Source organism: Theropithecus gelada, chromosome X (genome assembly GCF_003255815.1).
Source record: "Theropithecus gelada isolate Dixy chromosome X, Tgel_1.0, whole genome shotgun sequence".
NCBI lineage: Eukaryota > Metazoa > Chordata > Mammalia > Primates > Cercopithecidae > Theropithecus > Theropithecus gelada.
The window spans coordinates 126,273,428-126,295,461 of NC_037689.1; the positions used below are offsets into that span (position 1 = coordinate 126,273,428).

Consider the following 22,034-nt stretch of genomic DNA (forward strand, 5'->3'; position numbering starts at 1 on the left):
TCTTGTTGGGAAAAATAAAGAACTGAGTAGTAGTCTTTTCATGTCAGTGTGAATTTGAGATGCATTGAAACTAGTGTTTCTCTGTCCTTGGTAGAGTCTAACCTTTTAGGCCCCTTGTGACTCAGAAAGAGCCTATGCTTTCTACTTCCGCAGATACTGGTATGAATTTGTAGAGAAATACAAGTAGGACTCTTTGTTTGATCTAATTTTGGGAAAGAGAAGGGCTATGAAACTTCCAATTGTGGCTGTGGATAATAGAAGCAAGCAAGAGGAAGCCACTGTCTGATCAAAATCCCAACAGGAAAGTGTGGCATTGAATATGGGGCCTGTGGCTGGTTGTGGAAGAGATGGCAAAAATAAAGAGAAGTACTACAGTGATTAATAGAAAAAAAGAGTTAAAGGAGATAAGATATTCCTGAGATTAATTTAGCTTGAACCTTTTTCCTATACTATTTGTTATTTGGCTTCAGTTCCATCACCAAACTTGAGCCTATGAGAAGTGTGCCAACTTCAGGGGATCTCACCTACAGAATGAGGGGGTAGATAAACTGACCTCTTTAATGTATTCAGTCTCCAATATATTATGGTCCTATGACATAACTTTTGAGTTTTCCAGAGCCTACCAGGAGAGTAAAGAATAACGCTGACTGGCCTTTGGATTGTAAAGAAAAGACAAAGCAATAACCCGGTCACCTAGCAACCTTAGGCTACTCTCTAGAGAGGGCCATGGGAAAGAAAGGGGTAATTAGGAGTTACAAAACATCTGCAAAATCTTAGTTCATGTCTTCGGAGCAGCCTAAGCCCTGGAGGCCAATAGTGCAGACAGGAAATCAATTTTAAATACCTTTGCACATCAACTCTTGAAAGTTCACTATCAACTTCTGAAAATGACTCTTCACAAAAGGCAGCTAAATCTTGGGCAACATTCACATAGCTTGGTGACACGGAGGCCGAAGGGTCCTCAAGGGATCTATGTATGTCAAAGCACAGGAGCTATAGAAGATTTTTACAGTGTGGCATTGTGGCTCTATGAGGGGTCACTAACCCTCAATTTGCATACAATAACCACTGAAGCTACATCTTTTTGTGAAAGGTACTCATTTGCTGGAGAATTATTAAGTCAGCTGGTGAAAGTTAAGATCAGATCTGCAGGGAAGAAAGTTGAAAAGGCAATGGAGAATAAGGAAAGGATTGAATTAGGAAGATGGTTCATATCAGATGCTTCCCTCAATTCCTCCAGGAATACAGATTTTTCTCCCAAGCAGCTGGTAGACTGCAGCAGAGAGGCACAGGAGGATAGTCCTCTGTGCTATAGATCTGACACTGGGCACACACTCTTGTCACTAGGTCCTGATAGCCCCATCAGGTAAGTTTGGCCACTAGATGTTAAACAGTTTTTGTGTATTTGCATGTCTATGTCCATGTAGGTGTGAGCTCTTGTGCTTGGGAGAGCATGTGTGAATGTGTCTGAAATAAAATAGGAAAATAATTGAAGCTTAAGGAGTCTCCCTGAGATTAATTTGGCTTTAAATCTTCCAAATCCTGAAGCGAAACTTGAGGCTAAAGTGGCCCACATGCATTCTAAGCTTATTTTTTTGGTAATGGAATTGCTTAGCAGATTGTCTCACAGTAAGATGTGTGTATATATATTTTTATATATAATTATATATAATTATATATATACTATATAAACACATTATATATACTATATAAATATATATACTTTATAAATATAGTATATACAAATATACAATATATTATATATAGTATATATTTATATATAATATATACTTATATACTATATAAATATATTTTATATATATACTATATAATTATATACTATATAAATATATTATATATATATGTATAACCTTATACTTGGCTGTTATCAGCTGAAGAACTGACTGATGCCCTGGTACATGTGTCATCCAGTCACCTGGCATCATATATATATTCCAAATATTCACATTTGATTGAAAACACAGAAAAAGCTGTCTCGTCCTTCAGAAAGAAGGGTGGGAAAGCTGACTTTCTAGTCATCTTCTCCTCAAATCTATGTGTGTTTCTGCATCCCGAAATACTGACTGGTACAGTTCCCTGCAATAGCAAAGGAGACTATATGGCAGAGTGTGCTAGTTAAGATTAAATGGCATGGAAATAAGGTTTGCTTACATACCAATTTATGTTTACTGTCTTGACTTGATTAACAGTGCCCCCTTTCACTCTCCAAATTATCTCTGTTTGAACTATGCATAATACGGTCACCTGAGATAAAGGGATTTCTTGAGTCAACTGTTTTGGGGTTGTTCTAACTTAATTAATGTTTGGATTTCTGTCTGTGAATCCACCACTAGATATTTTCTTTTTTTATATATATTATACTTCAAGTTATAGGGTACATGTGCAGAATGTGCAGGCTTGTTACATAGGTATACATGTGCCATCCATGGTGCTTTGCTGCACCCATCAACCAGTCATCTACATTTGGTATTTCTCCTAATGCTATCCCTCCCTTTGCCCCCCCGCCACCCTCTGACAAACCATGGTGTGTGATGTTCTCCTCACTGTGTCCATGTGTTCTCAATGTTCAACTCCCACTTACGAGTGAGAACAGGCAGTGTTTGGTTTTCTGTTCCTGTGCTAGTTTACTGAGAATGATGGTCTCCAGCTTCATCCCTGTCCCTGCAAAGGACATGAACTCATCCTTTTTTGTGGCTGCATAGTATTCCATGGTGTATATGCACCACATTTTCTTTTTCCAGACTATCACTGATGGGCATTTGGGTTGGTTCCAAGTCTTTGCTATTGTGAATAGTGCTGCAATAAACATACCTACAGAATGGGAGAAAATTTTTGCAATCTATCCATCTGACAAAGAGCTAATATCCAGAATCTACAAAGAACTTACACAGATTTAAAAGAAAAAAGCCCATCAAAAAGTGGGCAAAGGATATGAACACTTTTCAAAAGACGACATTTATGCGGCCAACAAACATATGAAAAAAAGCTCATCATCACTGATCTTTAGAGAAATGTAAATCAAAACCACAATGAGATACCCTCTCATGCCAGTTAGAATGGCAATCATTAAAAAGTCAGGAAACAACAGACGCTGGAGAAAATGTGGAGAAACAGAAACACATGCACATACGTGTGCACATGTCTTTATAGTAGAATGATTTATAATCATTTGGGCATATACCCAGTAATGGGATTGCTGGGTCAAATGGTATTTCTAGTTCCAGATCCTTGAGGAATCGCCACACTGTCTTCTACAATGGCTGAACTAATTTACACTCCCACCAACAGTGTAAAAGTGTTTCTATTTCTCCACATTTTCTCCAGCATCTGTTGTTTCCTGACTTTTTAATGATTGCCATCTAACTGTCATGAGAGGGTATCTCATTGTGGTTTTGATTTACATTTCTCTAACGACCAGTGATGATGAGCTTTTTTTTATGTTTGTTGGCCGCATAAATGTCTTATTTTGAAAAGTGTCTATTCATATCCTTTGCCCACTTTTTGATGGGCTTTTTTTCTTTTAAATCTGTGTAAGTTCTTTGTAGATTCTGGATATTAGCCCTTTGTCAGATGGATAGATTGCAAAAATTTTCTCCCATTCTGTAGGTTGCCTGTTCACTCTGATGACAGTTTCTTCTGCTGTGCAGAAGCTCTTTAGTTTAATAAGATCCCATTTGTCAATTTTGGCTTTTGTTGCCATTGCTTTTGGTGTTTTAGTCATGAAGTCTCTGCCCATGCCTATGTCCTGAATGGTATTGCTGAGGTTTTTTTCTAGGGTTTTTACGGTTTTAGGTCTTACGTTTATGTTTTCAATCCATCTTGAGTTAATTTTTGTATAAGGTATAAGGAAGAGGTTCAGTTTCAGTTTTCTGCATATGGCTAGCCAGCTTTCCCAACACCATTTATTAAATAGGGAATCCTTTTTCCCCATTGCTTGTTTTTGTCAGGTTTGTCGAAGATCAGATGGTGGTAGATGTGTGGTGTTATTTCTGAGGCCTCTGTTCTGTTTCATTGATCTATATATCTGTTTTGGTACTAGTACCATGCTGTTTTGGTTACTGTAGCCTTTTAGTATAGTTTGAAGTCAGATAGCGTGATGCCTGCAGCTTTGTTCTTTTTGCTTAGGATTGTCTTGGATATATGGGCTCTTTTTTGGTTCCATATGAAATTTAAAGTAGTTTTTTCTAATTGTGTGAAGAAAATCAATGGTAGCTTGATGGGGATAGCATTGAATCTATAAATTACTTTGGGTAGTATGGCCATTTTCACTATATTAATTCTTCCTATTCATGAGCATGGAATTTTTTTTCCATTTGTTTGTGTACTCTCTTATTTCCTTGAGCAGTGATTTGTAGTTTTCCTTAAAGAGGTCCTTCACATTTCTTGTAAGTTTTATTCCTAGGTATTTTATTTTCTTTGTAGCAATTGTGAATGGGAGTTCCCTTATGATTTGACTCTCTATTAGTGGTATATAGAAATGCTTGTGATTTTTGCATATTGATTTTGTATCCTGATACTTTGGTGAAGTTGCTTATCAGCTTAAGGAGTTTTTGGGCTGAGACGATGGGGTTTTCTAAACATACAATCACATTATCTGAAAACAGAGACAATTTGACTCCCTCTCTTCCTATTTGAATATCCTTTATTTCTTTATCTTGCCTTATTGCCCTGGTCAGAACTTCCAATACTATGTTGAAGAAGAGTGGTGACAGAGGGCATCCTTGTCTTGTGCCGGTTTTCAAAGGGAATGCTTCCAGTTTTTGCCCATTCAGTATGATATTGGCTGTGGGTTTGTCATAAATAGCTCTTATTATTTTGAGATATATTCCATCAATACCTAGTTTATTGAGAGTTTTTAGCATGAAGGGGTGTTGAATTTTATCAAAGGCCTTTTCTGCATCTATTGAGATCATCATGAGTTGTTTGTCATTGGTTCTGTTTATGTGATGGATTACGTTGATTGATTTGTATATGTTGAACCAGCCTTGCATCCCAGGGATGAAGCCAACTTGATCATGGTGGATAAGCTTTTTGATGTGCTGCTGGATTCGGTTTGCCAGTATTTGACTGAGGATTTTCACATCGATGTTCATTAGGGATATTGGCCTGTAATTTTCTTCTTTTGTTGTGTCTCTGCCATGTTTTTCACATCAGGATGATGCTGGTCTCATAACATGAGTTAGAGAGGAGTCCCTCTATTTCTATTGTTTGGAATAGTTTCAGAAAGAATGGTACCAGCTCCTCTTTGTACCTCTGGTAGAATTCGGCTGTGAATCCATCTGGTCCTGGGCTTTTTTTTGGTTGATAAACTATTAATTACTGCCTCAGTTGCAGAACTTGTTATTGGTCTATTCAGTGATTTGACTTCTTTCTGGTTTAGTCTTGGGATGGTGTATGTGTCCAGGAATTTATCCATTTCTTCTAGATTTTCTAGTTTATTTGCATAGAGGTGTTTATAGTATTCTCTGATGGTAGTTTGTATTTCTGTGGGATCAAATGCTGATATCCCCTTTATCATTTTTTATTGTGCCTATTTGATTCTTCTCTCTTTTCTTCTTTATTAGTCTGGCTACAGATCTATTTTGTTGATCTTTTCAAAAAACCAACTCCTGGATTCATTTATTTTTTGAAGCTTTTTTTGGTGTCTCTATCTCCTTCAGTTCTGCTCTGATCTTAGTTGTTTCTTGCCTTCTGCTAGTTTTTGAATTTGTTTGCTCTTGCTTCTCTAGTTCTTTTAATTGTGATGTTAGAGTGTCAATTTTAGATCTTTCCTGCTTTTTCCTGTGGGCAATTTAGTGCTATAAATTCCCCTGTAAACACTGCTTTAGCTGTGTCCCAGAGATTCTGGCATGTTGTGTCTTTGTTCTCTTTGGTTTCAAAGAACTTGTTTCTGCTTTAAGTTTGTTATTTACCCAGTAGTCATTCAGGAGCAGGTTGTTCAGTTTCCATGTAGTTGTGCAGCTTTGAGTGAGTTTCTTGATTCTGAGTTCTAATTTGATTGCACTGCGGTCTGAGAGACTGTTATGATTTCTCTTCTTTTGCATGTGTTGAGGAGTGTTTTACTTCCAATTATGTTGTCGATTTTAAATACGTGTGATGTGGTGCTGAGAAGAATGTATATTCTGTTGATTTGGGGTGGGTAGATGTCTATTTTGTCCACTTGGTCCAGAGCTGTGTTCAAGTCCTAGATATCCTTGTTAATTTTCTGTCTGATTGATCTAATATTGACAGTGGGGTGTTAAAGTCTCCCACTATTATTGTGTGGGAGACTAAGTCTCTTTGTAGTTCTCTAAGAACTTGCTGTATGATTCTAAGTGCTCCTGTATTGTGTGCATATATATTTAGGGTAGTTAGCTCTTCTTGTTGTATTGATCACTTTATCATTACGTAATGCCCTTCTTTGTCTATTTTGATCTTTGTTGGTTTAAAGTCTGTTTTATCAGATACTAGGATTGTAACCCCTGCTTATTTTTGCTTTCCACTTGCTTGGTAAATCTTCCTCCATCCCTTTATTTTGAGCTTACGTGTGTCTTTGCACGTGACATGGGTCTCCTGAATACTGCACATGAATGGGTCTTGACTCTTTATCCAATTTGCCATTCTGTGTCTTTTAATTGGGTCATTTAGCCTGTTTACATTCAAGGGTAAGATTGTTATGTGTGAATTTGATTGTGTCATTATGATGCTAGCTGGGTATTTTGCCCATTAGTTGATACAGTTTCTTCATAGTGGCAGTGGTCTTTACAATTTGGTATGTTGTTGCAGTGCTTGGTACTGATTTTTCCTTTCCATATTTAGTACTTCCTTCAGGACCTCTTGTAAGGCAGACCTGGTGGTGACAAAATCTCTCAGCATTTGCTTGTCTGTAAAGGATTTTATTTCTCCTTCACTTATGAAGCTTAGTTTGGCTGGATATGAAATTCTGGGTTGAAAATTCTTTTCTTTAACAAGGTTGAACATTGGCATCCACTCTCTTCTGGCTTGTAGGGTTTCTGCAGAGATCTGCTGTTAGTCTGATGGGCTTCCCCTTGTGGGTAACCCAACCTTTCTCTCTCACTGCCTTTAACATTTCTTCCTTCATTTCAACCTTGGTGGATCTGTCAATTATGTGTCTTTGGGTTGCTGTTCTCAAGGAGTATCTTTGTGATATTCTCTGTATTTCCTGAGTTTGAATGTTGGCCTGTCTTGCTAGGTTGGGGAAGTTCTCCTGGATAATATCCTGAAGAGTGTTTTCCAACTTGCTTCCATTCTCCAAGTCACTTTCATGTACACCAATCAAATGTAGGTTTGGTATTTTCACATAGTCCCATATTTCTTGGAGGCTTTGTTGGTTTTTCATTCTTTTTACTCTAATATTCTCTGCATGTTGTATTTCATTAAGTTGGCCTTCAATCTCTAATATCCTTTCTTCTGCTTGATGAATTTGGCTATTGACACTTGTGTATGCTTCACTAAGTTCTCGTGCTGTGTTTTTCAGCCCCATCAGGTCATTTACGTTCTTCTCTAAACTGGTTATTCTAGTTAGCGATTCCCCTAACCTTTTTCAAGGTTCTTAGCTTTCTTGCATTGGGTTAGAACATGCTCCTTTAGCTTGGGGGAGTTTATTATTACCCACCTTCTGAAGCCTACTTTTGTCAACTCATCAAACTCATTCTCTCTCCAGTTTTGTTCCCTTGCTGGTGAGGAGTTGCGATCCTTTGTAGGAGAAAAGGCATTCTGGTTTTTGGAATTTTCAGTCTTTTTTGTGCTGGGTTTTCCTCACCTTCATGGATGTATCTACTTTTGGTCTTTGATGCTGATGACCTTCGGATGGGGCTTTTGCATGGACATCCTTTTTGTTGATGTTGACACTTTCCTTTCTGTTTGTTAGCTTTCCTTCTAACAGTCAATCCCCTCTGCTGCAGGTCTGCTGGAGTTTGTTGGAGGTCCACTCCAGACCCTGTTTTCCTGGGTGTCACCCAGCAGAGGCTTCAGAACAGCAAAGATTGCTGCCTGTTCCTGTCCCTGAAGCTTCGTCCCAGAGGGGCACCCACCAGATGCCAGCTGGAGCTCTCCTGTATGAGATGTCTGTTGACCCATGCTGGGAGGTGTCTCCCAGTCAGCAGGCACAGGGGTCAGGGACCCACTTGAGGAGGCGGTGTGTCCCTTAGCAGAGCTTGAGCACTGTGATGGGAGATTCACTGGTCTCTTCAGAGATGGCAGGCAGGAACACTGAAGTCTGCTGAAGCTGCGCCCACAGCCACCCTTTCTCCCAGGTGCCCTGCCCCAGGGAGATTGAGTTTTATCTATAAGCCCCTGACTGAGGCTGCTACCTTTCTTTCAGAGATGCCCTGCCCAGGGAGGAGGAATCTAGAGAGGCAGTCTGGCTACAGTGGTTTTGCTGAGCTGTTGTGGGCTCTGCCCAGTTCGAATTTCCCAGTGGCTTTGTTTACACTGTGAGGGGAAAACTGCCTACTCAAGCCTCAGTAATGGCAGATGCCCCTCCCCCTACCAAGCTTGAGCATTCCAGGTTGACCTCAGACTGCTGTGCTAGCAGCAAGAATTTCAAGCCAGTGGATCTTAGCTTGCTGGGCTCCATGGGGATGGGATCTGCTGAGCACGACCACTTGGCTCCCTGGCTTTAGCCCCCTTTCCAGGGGAGTGAATGGTTGTGTCTTGCTGGGGTTCCAGGTGCCACTGGGGTACGAAAAAACAACAACAACAACAACAACAAAAAACTCCTGCAGCTAGCTCAGTGTCTGGCCAAACGGTCACCCAGTTTTGTGCTTGAAACCCAGGGGCCTTGTGGTGTAGGCACCCAAGGGAATCTCCTGGTCTGTGAGTTGCGAAGACCATGGGAAAAGTGTAGAATCTGGGCCAGATAGCACTGTCCCTCACTGCTTCCCTTGGCTAGGGGAGGGAGTTCCCTGACCCCTTGCACTTCCCAGGTGAGGTGATGCCCCACCCTGCTTCTGCTCATCCTCCATGGGCTGCACCCACTGTCTAACCAGTCTCAATGAGATGAACTGGGTACCTTAGTTGGAAATGCAGAAATCACCTGCCTTCTGCATTGGTCTCACTGGGAACTGCAGACCAGACCTGTTCCTATTCAACCACCACTAGACATTTTCAAGCCCAGTAGCTTCAAGTGAAAGTGAGTGATGATTTTTCAGTATACAAAACTGCATTAAATGTCTTTAGGACACCTCTACAATTTGGAACCTCTCCCGTAGTAAATATTATTTGCAGCATCTTATTAAGCATGCTTTGCACATGGCCCTGGAAGCCAGGGTATGCCCCAAAATGTTGTCATCCTGCACCCTAACAGTACACTGACAACCTTTAGCCATTACACCTGAAAACTGAAATCAATTTCCCTTTCCAAACTGTGCCTTCAGGGCCAGGTGTTTGTAAGGTTATTTTGGAAGTAAGTGTCTCCACAGTTCAATGGAGCTGATGAACTAGGATGTAGAAAACCATCCCACTGACAAGCCTATGCACTTGAGGCTGAAATGAGAGTTTCTTTTAGTGAATAGGTTATATGCTGGCATTCAGATCTACTTATAAGGCCATCCTGTGCATGCTGGAGGCAACATCCACACATTTTCCTCTTAAGTACCTCGCACTCCTCAGGGCATGGGTGAAACACAGTTGCTTTAATTACCTTGATGGCTTCAGAGTATTACTCTTAAATGACTAGCAGTTAACTCCTGGGTACATAAAAGATCCTCTCAAGCATCTCCTGGAGACACTAAGCTGCTCTGGAAATAGGAAACAGTAAGATCAAAGAGGACTCAGATGTCTGTCTGAAATGGAGGAAAAAAACAATTAGAGCAAGGGTTCTTTAACATCAGTGTGATAAGACTGCAGATTCTGAGGCTCAATGTTTAGGAGATTCCAATTCCATAAGTTTAAGATGGAACATAGGAATCTGCATTTTAACAATAATTGTAGGTGATCCTGATGCAGTGGTTTCGTGACCACTCTTTGAGAAGAAGTAAATAGAAAAAGAGTTTTAATTCAGAAAATTCATGGAAAAAAAACCAGAAACTAAACTATCTGAAAAGGCAGACATTATTTACCCTGCTGAAGAGTAATAAGTAGCCTAGGCAATGGTGGTCAAAACTTGGCAAAAAAATAAATAAATAAATAACCAAAGAAGTTGGCAAAAGTTGCACACGTTACACTAAATATACCATTAAATATATAAATATATAAAAATCCCTACTTTTGTAGAGATTAATTCCCCATCCTAATATCACCACCTTCAGTGCATTAGTAAAACCAACAGTCACAAAGTTCAGTGTACAATGTGTGACTGTCTGAACACATAGTGGACAATCAATAATGGGCAGACTCATGGGAAGATAGACAGTAGCATGAGATTTTTACATTGGGGAACCTCAAGAGACAGTTGGAGGCAGGGAGAGGATATGATTCATAGTCTATAACCACAAAACTCTCTACTATCTTTGGATGGGACCACAGATGAAGAATAAGAAGTGCACTGGTGGTACACCTCCCCATTATGCTCGCTCCTAAAAGCTGTTATTTTTGGCAATTACACTAAGTCCTACACATTTTCTGACCCTCCCTCAAATCCTTGGTTTCTGTCCCTTACCTATTTATTACACATGTAGTGCAAGTGGGCTGGGTGGATTTCATCAAACTCAGGTCTTTGCCTCACATACAAAGCTAAATTGGTATCCTAGCTACCCAGAAAAGAAGGAAGTTGCAGTGCATTCCATAGAAAAGAAGATACTCTGACTGAGGATAGATCCTGGGAAATAAGCCCTTTCCACAGACTTCTGGAACTCTGAAACATGAAGAAAATGGAGTCAATAAACCTAGGAACGCAGGGGTCAGTGAAGCAAAACCAAAGAGTACGTGAGATGAAATAAAAAAGACCTGGATCTGAATCCAGGCATTACCATGGGGAAACTGTTAGACCTTAGGAAGGGTTTGCAACTCCTCTGAGCCTCAGTTTTCAGATCTGTAAATTGTGAATGACAATTTTGTCTTTTATAGTATTATTCTGAGGATTGATTAAATGAGGTTAATGTAAAGAATGTAACACAATGCCCGGCACACAGTGAGTGCTCTACACAAGAAATCATCTCTATACCTATATGCCACAAGCCATAGCATATGAGGAGATCATGTCTGAAAGAAAAAAGAGAAGCAGACTTACCTCCGTCCCGTCCACGTTGCCTTGGTGATAGAGGAAGGCGGGCTGGGAATTGTGGTACTGACGCTAATTATATATAAATACCTCAGGTAGTGTTTTTATTATTATTGCCAGCTGCTGGAGGTTCTTATTGCTATTTCCTGCTCTTCTTCCCCAGGTGCTGCCTCTTCACTCTTCTATCTCTCATGGTAAGACTGAGCCTCTTGGAAAGTGGCATCATTTTCTCTGTATTCTGTATCCAGATCGACTTTGGCCTAAATGCAAAAGCTAACTAACATCAGGCAAAAATCTGGCTAATGCCAGGTGGTAACTGGAATAACTAGCAAATGAGAGGGTTATAACAAAGTTGACTTTCACACACACACTTTTTCAAACTTGCTGGTTCACAAATTTCACTGGTATTGACTGTCTATATTCCACATTCTCATCAAATCAAAAGATGGTTCGTAGAGCCTGTCAGGAGAATTACTCTGGTATTTTCTGGTTCTCATGAATAACTGTTGGGGACTTTATACACTTTCAGAACTAGTATTGATGCCACCTTATATTTGAATAAGGATAGTGGTTTGCAAATAATTTTCATGTAGACATTCCTCATAACTTTGTGCTAGAGGCTGTGTGGGTGTTGTTATCCTTCCCCTCATTTTATGGTTGAGGAAACCGAGGCAAGGAAGGAAAATGAGTGTTTATTGTACATCTAATATCTGCCAGACATTTTACATTAATTATCCCACAGAAATTCCTATCACTGGCAAGCAGGTGTTATTCTTTCTCTATTACAGATGTGAAAACAATACTGAGAGGGGAAGTGCCGTGGTCAAAGTCACATTGCTAATAAGGAGCAATTCAGGGGTTTTAACACAGCACCATTTCATTTCAAAACACATGCTCATCTCAGCACTACACAGTACCTCCCAGGTGGGTATACTTAGGGGCAGAACCAGTGTTCTTTCCCCAAGATCAGTGTTTCTCAAACATCAATGTACATGTGAATCACCTGTGGATTTTATAAAAGTGCAGATTCTGATTCACTAGGTGCAGAGTGGAACCTGAGATTGTACATTTCTAATGAGCTCCCTGATGATGCCTATGTGGTTGGTAGCTAGTCTGTGGACCAAACATTGAATAGCAAGGTCCTAAGTCACAGCAGCAGCTCTCAGACAAAAGAGAGGCTAACACAGGCACAACATACTCTTTCCTAGTTTTGGACAAAAAGGCAAATAGAAGGTTATAATCTTATTTAAAATAGGGCCATTTTCTATGTTTGTATGCACATACAGTCAGCTAGGAATCTCTGGATTTAGATTCCTTATCTGTGCAATGGGTGCATTTTCAGCATTCTCCTAATTTGCCTCATCACAAGAACCTGCTTGTTGAAAATGCAGATTAGTGTTCACACTCTAGATAAATTGAATGGGTATCTTTGGTGATGGGTTCTAGAAGGCTGCATTTCAATACTCTCCCCACTGTTGTACTAAAACCCTATCAACTCCAATGGGGATGGCACCAGGTTCAAGAAGCCAAAGAAGAGACCCAGAGCCAGCAAATGAGACATAGGGTTTTAGTGGGGGTTTACATACAGGGAAAAGAGACCAGTTGTGGAGGTCTGGGCAGGATAACCACACAGCCCAGTGATGGCAGGCTGGGCAGAAGAACTGCAGCCTCTTGAAAAGAAAACACGTAGTTTACATAGCATCTTCACTTAGCACCTTCTCCCTAACAAACTCCACCTGGCAAGATTCATGCAACCCAAAATTCAGGGCTTTGATTCCCTGTACAGCCAGTTTTCCACAGAATAGGCCATAGATTTAGATGTTCTTCATAGACAAGGAATGATTCTCTAGGTTGACTACTCCCAGGTTCCCTAGCTCGGAACACACTCTCAGGTGAGTCTGCCATATAGGGTCATTCTCAGGGTATGCTGAAGTTATTGCTATCAGGTGCATTTACGCTACACCCATGCAATTCTGATGCCCACTAAAGCATTGGTTAAGAAGGGAAGCAGCAAAAATTTCTGTAAAGGGCCAGATAGTAAATATTTTACAAAATTATATTTACAAAAACAGGTCCAGATTTGGCATGCAGGTCTCAGTTTACCAAACCTTGGATTAAGAGATCTTACGTTTGGGGAAGGCAAAGGACTGAGTAGGTACCACAGACAAGTGAAACATCACAGTTCCCTCTCTTACCCCATAAAGTATCTGAAGTAACTAAGAAGCTTGGAGAGTGGGAGAGGAGATTTTTACATGGGGTTGTGTATAGAAGAGTGATAGAGACACAAAGAAAAGACCCAGAGAAAGACAATGGTTTTTTTAAAAATGAGAGACAGATGACGTTAACACACCAAGGAAAGAGACAGACCCCAATAAAGAGAAAGGCAGAGGCTGGAATAGTGGCATATGCCTGTAATCTGAGAACTTTGGGAGGCCAAGGCAGGCAGATGACTTCAGCCCGAGTTCAATACCAGCCTGGGCAACATGGAAAAACCCAATCCCTACAAAAAAATACAAAAATTAGCTGACTGTAGTGGCACGCAATTGTGGTCCCAGGTACTCAGGAGGCTGAGGTGGGAGGATCACTTGAGACCAGGAGTTTGAGGATGCAGTGAGCCAAGATTGCACCACTGCCCTCCAGCCTGGGCAACAGAGCAAGACCCTGTCTCAAAAATAAATAAATAAATACAGAGACAAGCAGGCATGCAGGGAGACAAGACACTGAAAGAGGTAATCTGAAGTCACCAAATGCAGGGTAAGAATTAACAATGAGAATAGTAAACAAGGCAGAGTTAAAGCTCAAAAATGGGAGAGAGCAAAAGGCAAGGGGAAAAAACAAACACCTTATGAATAAATAAACCCTGAGCTCAGTTTGTTAAAAAAGGCAAGGTGCTATCAGACAAGGCACTCTTCCGTCATTCTCCTATACAGAACACGGGTAAATTCAAAGCACCACTAGTGAGATGGAAAATGCATGAGACATAAAGCTTATATTTTCTATCTGCTTTTAACTCTTGGCTCCTTCTGAAAAACATAAAGCATAACTTTTTCCTTTGTTGTGATAAATCCTCTCAGGGGGTCTTGCCACCTGACCATTTGAGACTCACTGATATAAGGAAGATAGTGTGTGTAATACTGATTTCTATCAGGCAAGAAAAGCTTATCAATCTTTACTTTTGTCATAATATGGATTTTTTTTCCTGAAGTATACATACCCCCTGCCCTATTTTGATATAGTCTTGTCCTAACACCACACCCCTTCCCACCCATCCCCCAAACACACACACAGCAACAAACTTCTCCATCGCTTGAAACTCACTGGCCTAGACAGAAAACACCACACAGGGTGCAGGGTGCAGAATATAGAGCAGGACAAACACTTGAAGTGAAGAGAATGCTGTTTCTTTGCAAATAGTAGAAGTAGACAATGGAACATTTCCTATGAACGCAAACATGTCATCCCTCTCACTTGTCTTCCTGGGATCACCTTCTTCACAACTCATTTCCTTCTGTCATCAGTACTCCGGATCTGAGGTACTATGTACTGCTGTGGCAGAGGCTATCATGAAGGAGATTTGATGCCATTTTTAGGGCCTAAAATATTTTTTTTCCCTCTGAAAGCTCTGGCCTTAATGTTGTAGTGACTAAAAGAATATGCTGCTGCTGCTTCATAAAACCAAGACAGCATGCTGATCTCAGCCCATCTTCAGTGCGTTAAGGGGTACACTGACAACGAAGTACAGTTTTCCTAATGTCAAAGGAAAGACATTAGAAACAGCAGCCGGGGGCATGCAAAGAGCAGTTTCCAACTGAGCTCAGCTAAGTTCCCCTCGTGATAGATTGGGCAATAGTTCTGTTGGGGGTGGAAAAGGCGGTTGGTCTCTAACTTTGATAAGACTTCTGTAAATGTTACCAGGTCACTTGGGTGATGACCCAGAGCAGTGGTCAGAGGATTTATATAAGATAGATACTAATAGTCAAGTGTCTGGGATGCCCTACCCTTGCCTTGTCTCACTGCACCAACAGGGAGTCGCTGACTACTGTGTATGAGGGAAATAAAACAGATTCATTTCACTGCACACTTCACTGAGGGGTAGAAGTGGCAGGTAACTCACATATATGGCAGCAGGTGGGAGCAGGAAAGATCATACTGAGCAATTTGAATTGCATTGCAAATGGCACTAAGACCAGAAAATTGAAGTTTCTGCTGCCTCACCAGGAACTGGCTAAAGGGCAGGACAATTAAGACAAAGGTATAGTTCCCCCGTGAGTCAATAAGTTTTGCTCTTATCCTCATCACTGCCTGAAACCTTCACCTTGGACAAAGCAGGGATGCTTAACCCTGACCACAGCCTGAGCACCTAATCTTGACCAGCTGTTTTTAAAATCACATCAGGGACCCAAATAAAATAGAAGGCATATGTTTGCTTTATCCCTACAGAAAGAGAACCAATTCAAAGTAACATTTAGGGGCAGTGGGCGGGTTGCATTATCTTTGTATACGAAAAACAGCAAAGAACAAACTGGAGTTGTATAAAGGAAAAAGAAGTCTTGCCTCAGTTACCTTTGGACAGAATTTTCTTCTACAGGGCCCAAGTGTTAAGCTGACGGCTACTTTTGACTTATTGGCAGAAATGTGGAATGCAATGTCCAACATGTATACTCTGAGGCTCCACCTTTATAACACAGCAAAGGGAGAGTGAGTTACTGATCTTTCCCACTTATCAGGGAGCCTCGTTGTAAGATAAAGGAATTCTTTACATGTTGGCCTTATGGGCTAACTTTAGCATGACCCTATGGCATAATGATTTGACTTTTTTTTTAGGAACCAGGTTCAGAGAAACCTGGGTTCAAGGTCCTGGCTGTCCTACTTCCTAGCTACAAGACCTTAGGCAAGAGAATGTACACTCTGAGCCTCACATTTCTCATCCACAACACAAGGATTCTAATGGTACTTATTTCGCAGAAGTACTGTGAGAGTTAAGTGAGATCATGTAAAGTATTTAATACTTAGCACAAAACACTGGTAGTTATGGTAGTTATTATCATTACCACCTATTACTGTTACTCAGTTATCTTCAGGATTACCAATAGAGTATAGGATAGGATAGTGATTATTAAGAGCTCAGGTTTGGCAGCCACACTTGAGTTTCAATATGTGCCCTACCACTCCTTTGTGCCTTTGGGCAATTTGCTTATCTCCTCTGTACCTCAGTTTCCTCTGTGATTTTACGATAATAGCCGTGCCTGCCTCACAGGATTGTGAAGATTAAGTGAGCTAACATATGTGAAATACTTAGAAATGGTGCCTGGCACAGAGTAAGTGCCATGTAAATATTAGCTACTTTTAGTAGTATTTTCAGAAACGTCCTGAGGACTTTGCTCACAGGTCCCAATGGTGACTAATTTTAGCTAACAGCATGTTCTCAGTGCGTGTTTCTAACCCTACTATCCCCACTAAAAGCCTAAATCCATCCACTAATGCTTCATCCCACAAATTAGGGCACGAAACCACATCTGGTCATTAAGATTCTATCAGCAAAGGCATGTGCCATCACAATTCTCCAGAATCCAACCCTTTGTCATCTCTTATTTGAGAATCACTAAGATACTATAGTTGTATGTGTCATGGTAAATTATGTTATGTCAATAGGTATATCAATAGGACAATACACAACAGACACAACTGGTTGTGGCATGTAAGAAAATGATAAATAAGTCCCATGAGTTTCAAAAGACAGTTTTCTGAAGAGAGGGCAGGTGGTAATTTCTGGAAGTGAAATGAAAACCATTCACAAATTGAAAGACAGTTTCTTCATTCCGGATTTGACACTTGGCCAAGTTGGAGGTCCACACAATTTATATTTAGAGGGTTCCTTCTACTCTCTGTGTACCCAACATCTGGATTGGCTATTGTGGCACCCCAGCTAGGCCCACCTTCTCTAGAAATGATCCTTTCTTCAAATTGCTGCCCCACACCCCCCGGGCCCACCCCAACAGCTCCCTCCTATCTTTCTCCCAAGCCAAAATTCTACTTCTTCAATATCTGACCTGGGATATACATGGCTGATCAAAGCTTAAGGCATTGTACTTCCCAGGGATATATTCCATTTTAAAAACTTCTAAGAGTATGGTAATACTTTAACATAGGAAAATGTTTCTCTGAAAGTAAAAACATTCAGAGAATTTTGATAGACGGAGAGATATGAAGAGATTAGACTAGAAGATACCTTTGGTAATGCCTATTACATTTATTTGGTTGTTTTTCAGCAAATATATATTGACACCATTTGTTAATTCTTTCTTAGACTTTGGAACTTTAGCAATAAAAATAAGATAAGGTTCCTGCACTTAGGGAGTTTACATCCTATAGGAAAAAAATAACCAAGAAAATATAATTTTAGATTATGTGAGCAATATGAAGGGAATTTATTTAGCAGGGTAATGGGATAAACGGTAACAGGCATGAGAGTGATTGAATATTTATATAGTATGGTAAGGGATGATTTATTTGAGTTCATGACATTCGACTTGAGATTTGAATGATGAGAATGGAATCTGCCAGACAGAAGTCTGAATTGTGATGGAAACCATTCCAGACAAGGAACACAGCAAGGTCAAAGGCCATGTAAGGGGAATTAATTTGATATTTTAAATGAACAGAAAGAAAAGTCATGTGGCTGAATTATAGGAAACTGGGAGTGGAGTGATAGGAGATGAGATTAGAGCAGAGACTGGGGCCAGATAATATAATAGAGCATTTTGACTTAATTCTAATGGGAAGCCTTTGGAAGGTTTTCAACAAAAGGGTGACATAATCTGACTTACATTTTTAGAATAATAAAGCAGAAATAATATGATAGGAGACATAGGCAGGGGGTAGGTCACATAGAGACTTCTAGAGTAAGGTGAATCATATCACATTGGTCCACAATTCTTACTTTCTTCAAAAAGTGGAGGACAGCTTCTGAAATGTGTATATCATAGCTTTGATAGCTTAATCTTTTTGTGAGCAAAGAACACCTTTTTTCCTTAAAATCAGTTTTTTTCTCATTTTGTTTCTACTTTATTTACTCTCCCCAATGTCATAAGTGACTTCCTCCCTGCAAACCATTTTTTTCATATGTTATGTCCTTGAAATTTATGTATCAATGAACCAAATAACTTAGCATTTGAACTCGTTTCTTATTATTTCATAGAGAATCATTGTTCGCTTGTTTTTGTTTTGTTTTTTTTTTTCTTTTTCATCTCAACCAGTCTTTTACCCAGTGTGGTCCATAGACTACCTGCTTCAGAATCACTGTATGAGCCTATAAAAGCAACATATTCTTGGACCTCAACCCAGACCTACTAAGTGAAAATCTCTGAGGGTAGAATCTTGTTACTTGAATCTTGCAAAAGTTATCTAAGTGATTGTGATTCACAGTAAAGTTTGAGAACCACTATCCTATGTTTTTTATGTTTTTGCTCCTACTTTTGCCTCTTTCTGGGATACTATTTCTCTAAACCTCTTTAGAAATTCTGCATGTGCTTCAAGGCTCACCTCAAATGTAATCTTCTTTACAAAAACCTCCCTCTCCTGTTTCCTCTTATCCAGACAAACATGACCTTTCCTATTGCGATGAGTATGGAGCAGGGTATGGCAAGATGTTAATACTGGGGTTCAGGGGACTGTTAAATACACTGATAGAACAGCTTCCATGGAGCTGGAGGAAAATTGCTGACCTGAACTCTGACCTTACTCAGCTTTGTTTTATGACAATGTTACCACAGACTTACGAGGCTTGCTTACTGAATTCCCAGAGACTCTGGGCTAGAATAAATCTTAAGGGACATAGTGTATTTTCCTTGACAGTCCATGCTATATGCATGTCTAAGACAGGTTCTCTGCCTGGGCATTCTGTGGACACCTAGGTCAAACACACTTTGTAGCTCTTCTTTTAAAATGTAGATCATTAGGCCCGATGTCAAACCTACTGAATTGGATTATCACAGGGTGTGGTCCAAGAACTTGACTCACTTCCATTAATGGTTGACTATGTTATTTCACTATGTTGTTCATTGAGAGCAATTAGAAAAAGGGGACAAAACCAAACAAAGCAAAAGCTATGTAAAGACACTGAAGCAATACCAAGGGAGAATATTCAGGACCAAGATTGGAAAGAAGGCAGAAGTCAGAAAAGGTAAGCCTCGCATTTGGGGTTGCTCTTTCCCTCAAGACAATCGTTAATTGTGAAAGAAAATGCAGCAGTTTGTCACTGAGAAGCTAAGAAAAGTGCACTGGAATCTCACAGGACTGGAAGGAATACAAATTGAAATTTAGGTTCTGCCAAGGGTTTCTGTTAAATGTTGCAGATTTTCAATTGGTATCTTCAAATGGCTACACCCTAACAGTGAGGGTGAACCAGAAAGAGCTGAAACCTCAAATGGTTGAAGGCTAGCTTTGAATCCCTTTAAAGTCACCTGCCCCTAGCCTAACTGCATGCCGGAAACAAAAAACAAATTATCTCTAGAGGAAGATAACATTATTCAGAATTTTGACTCTTTATAATTATTCATACATGAAGTATAATGTTTAATCAAAACATAACCATTAACTCTAAAAGATAAGAACTATCCAAAAGCTAAGAAAAGAAAATTGAAAGAGATTTATAGAGGATCCAGATATTGAAGATATCAGGCTGACAATCAAAGTAATTATGACTAATAGGTTTATGGGTTTAAACCAAAAGATGGAGAATTATGGTAAATAGCTGAAAATTATAAAATAAAATTAAAATTCTAGAAGTAAAAAATATAATTTAACAAATTAAGGACTAAATCCCTGAGTTTAAAAGTGAACTAGACAACACAGAAGACATTAAGGTAGGTAATATACAGACCTGTCCAAAGCATGAAGAGGCAAAAAGTGGAATGCAACTAAAGCCATGCTTAAAAAGACATAAGTACTTTTCAGTGCACATATTAGAAGAGGGGTCTGAAAATCTATTATTTTGGCATATATCACAATACATTAAAAGAAACATGAAAACCAGAAGAAACCTGAAGGACAAAATGGCAAAGATAAAAGTGAAAACAGAAAACATGCTTACCAAGGCCAAAAGTTGTTTTTTTAAGACTAATAAAATTGATAAGCCTCATCACAGAACAGAACCAGAAAAAAAGAGAGACTACCAGGAGTGGGAAAGAGAATATGATCACAAATATTTCAGAAATTTGCAAAGAAATAAGATATCATGAACAACTTTTTGCCATTTAGTTAGAAAATTAAGATGAAATGAAAAATTCTTTAAAAAATTATAAAAACTGACTCAAGAAGAAAAAATAATATCTGAATTCTTCTCTACCCATTAAAAACATAGAGTCTTTAATTTAAAACCTTCCAGGTCCAGATGGATTTGCTGATTAATTACACAAACATTTAAGAGAGCAATAATTCCAATCTGACACAAATTCTTCCAAAGAATAAGAGAAGGCATAATTTCCAATAGTTTTTTTTTTTTTTTTTTTTTGGTGGCAAGCATGACCTTGATAACAAAAGTTGATAATTACATTACAGGAAAAGAAATTCATAATCCAATCACCCACGAATATAGACATAAAATTCCAAAATTCCTCAACAAAATCTTACCCAACTGAATCTAGTCATATGTCAAATGAACAGTCCATAAAAAACAAGTTAGATTCATTCCATGAATGCAAGGCTGGTTTTGCTTTCAAAACCAAATTATTGTATTTCAATATATAAACAGAATCAAGAAAAAATAATAAAATAATCTCAAATGAGGCAGATAAAGCATTTTATAAAATTTGGCATCCATTTATAATTTTAAAAACACTTTGCCAACTAATAATAAAAAGGAACATTGTTATTTTAACAGAATACATAAACATAGAGTTTATAGCAAATGGTGAAATGATGAAAGCTCTCCTCCTGAGATCAGGAATAAGACAAGAATGCCCCTCATCACTGCTCAGATTCAGCATTATACTCAAGAAACTCACTGGAGCAAGAGATCAAGAAAAAAACAACAAAAGTGTAAGGAATAAAACGAAGAAAAAATCTCTCAATATCTTCACATGAAATAATCATATATTTAGTAAATATAAAATAATTAAAAGTAAACTATGATAATGAATTTAGCAAGGTGATTACATATGTCAATACACACAGATTGATTGTATTTCTATATACTATCTACAAATAATAAAAATGCAGATTTTTAAAGCTAATATTCATAAAAGCACAAAGAAAGAGAAAAGAAAAGAAAAAGAAAGACTAAATACCTAGGAATAAACCTAATGAAAGGTGTTCTATTTAAAAAATCTCTAAAGCATTATTTGTAAAACTTAAATAAGACTGAAATGGAGAAATAAAGTCATGGATTAGGAGAGTCAATATTTTTAAAATGTTGATTTTCCCAAATTGATCTGGCTACAGATTTATCATAATTCCAGTTAAAATTGTAATGTTTTGGTGGATATTAGTAACATAAATCTAAAATTTAATTGGAAACATAAAACATCAACAATGGTCAAGGCAATCTTGAAAACAGAGAACAGTATTGGAGCACTTATACGACCAGATAATCACTACTTATTATGAAGCCACAACACTTAAGACAGTGTGTTATTGGGACAGATATAGATAAAGAGATCAATAAAACATAATATGAAGTCCAGATACAGACCAATACATATGTGGAATACTTGATTAATGACAAATATGGTCTGGAATGCAGTGGAAAATGAAGTTCTGGATTACTTGGATATACATAGGGAAATAGTGAAACATGATACTTACACCACGCACAAAAATAATTTCAGGATGGATTATAGATCAATATGTGAAA

At 38.9% G+C, this 22,034-nt stretch overlaps 1 pseudogene; it reads left to right on the plus strand.

The window, feature by feature from the left end:
* The first annotated feature begins 887 nt into the window (after positions 1-887).
* The window catches only part of LOC112615270, a 47,499-nt pseudogene continuing 26,352 nt past the window's right edge, over positions 888-22,034 (plus strand).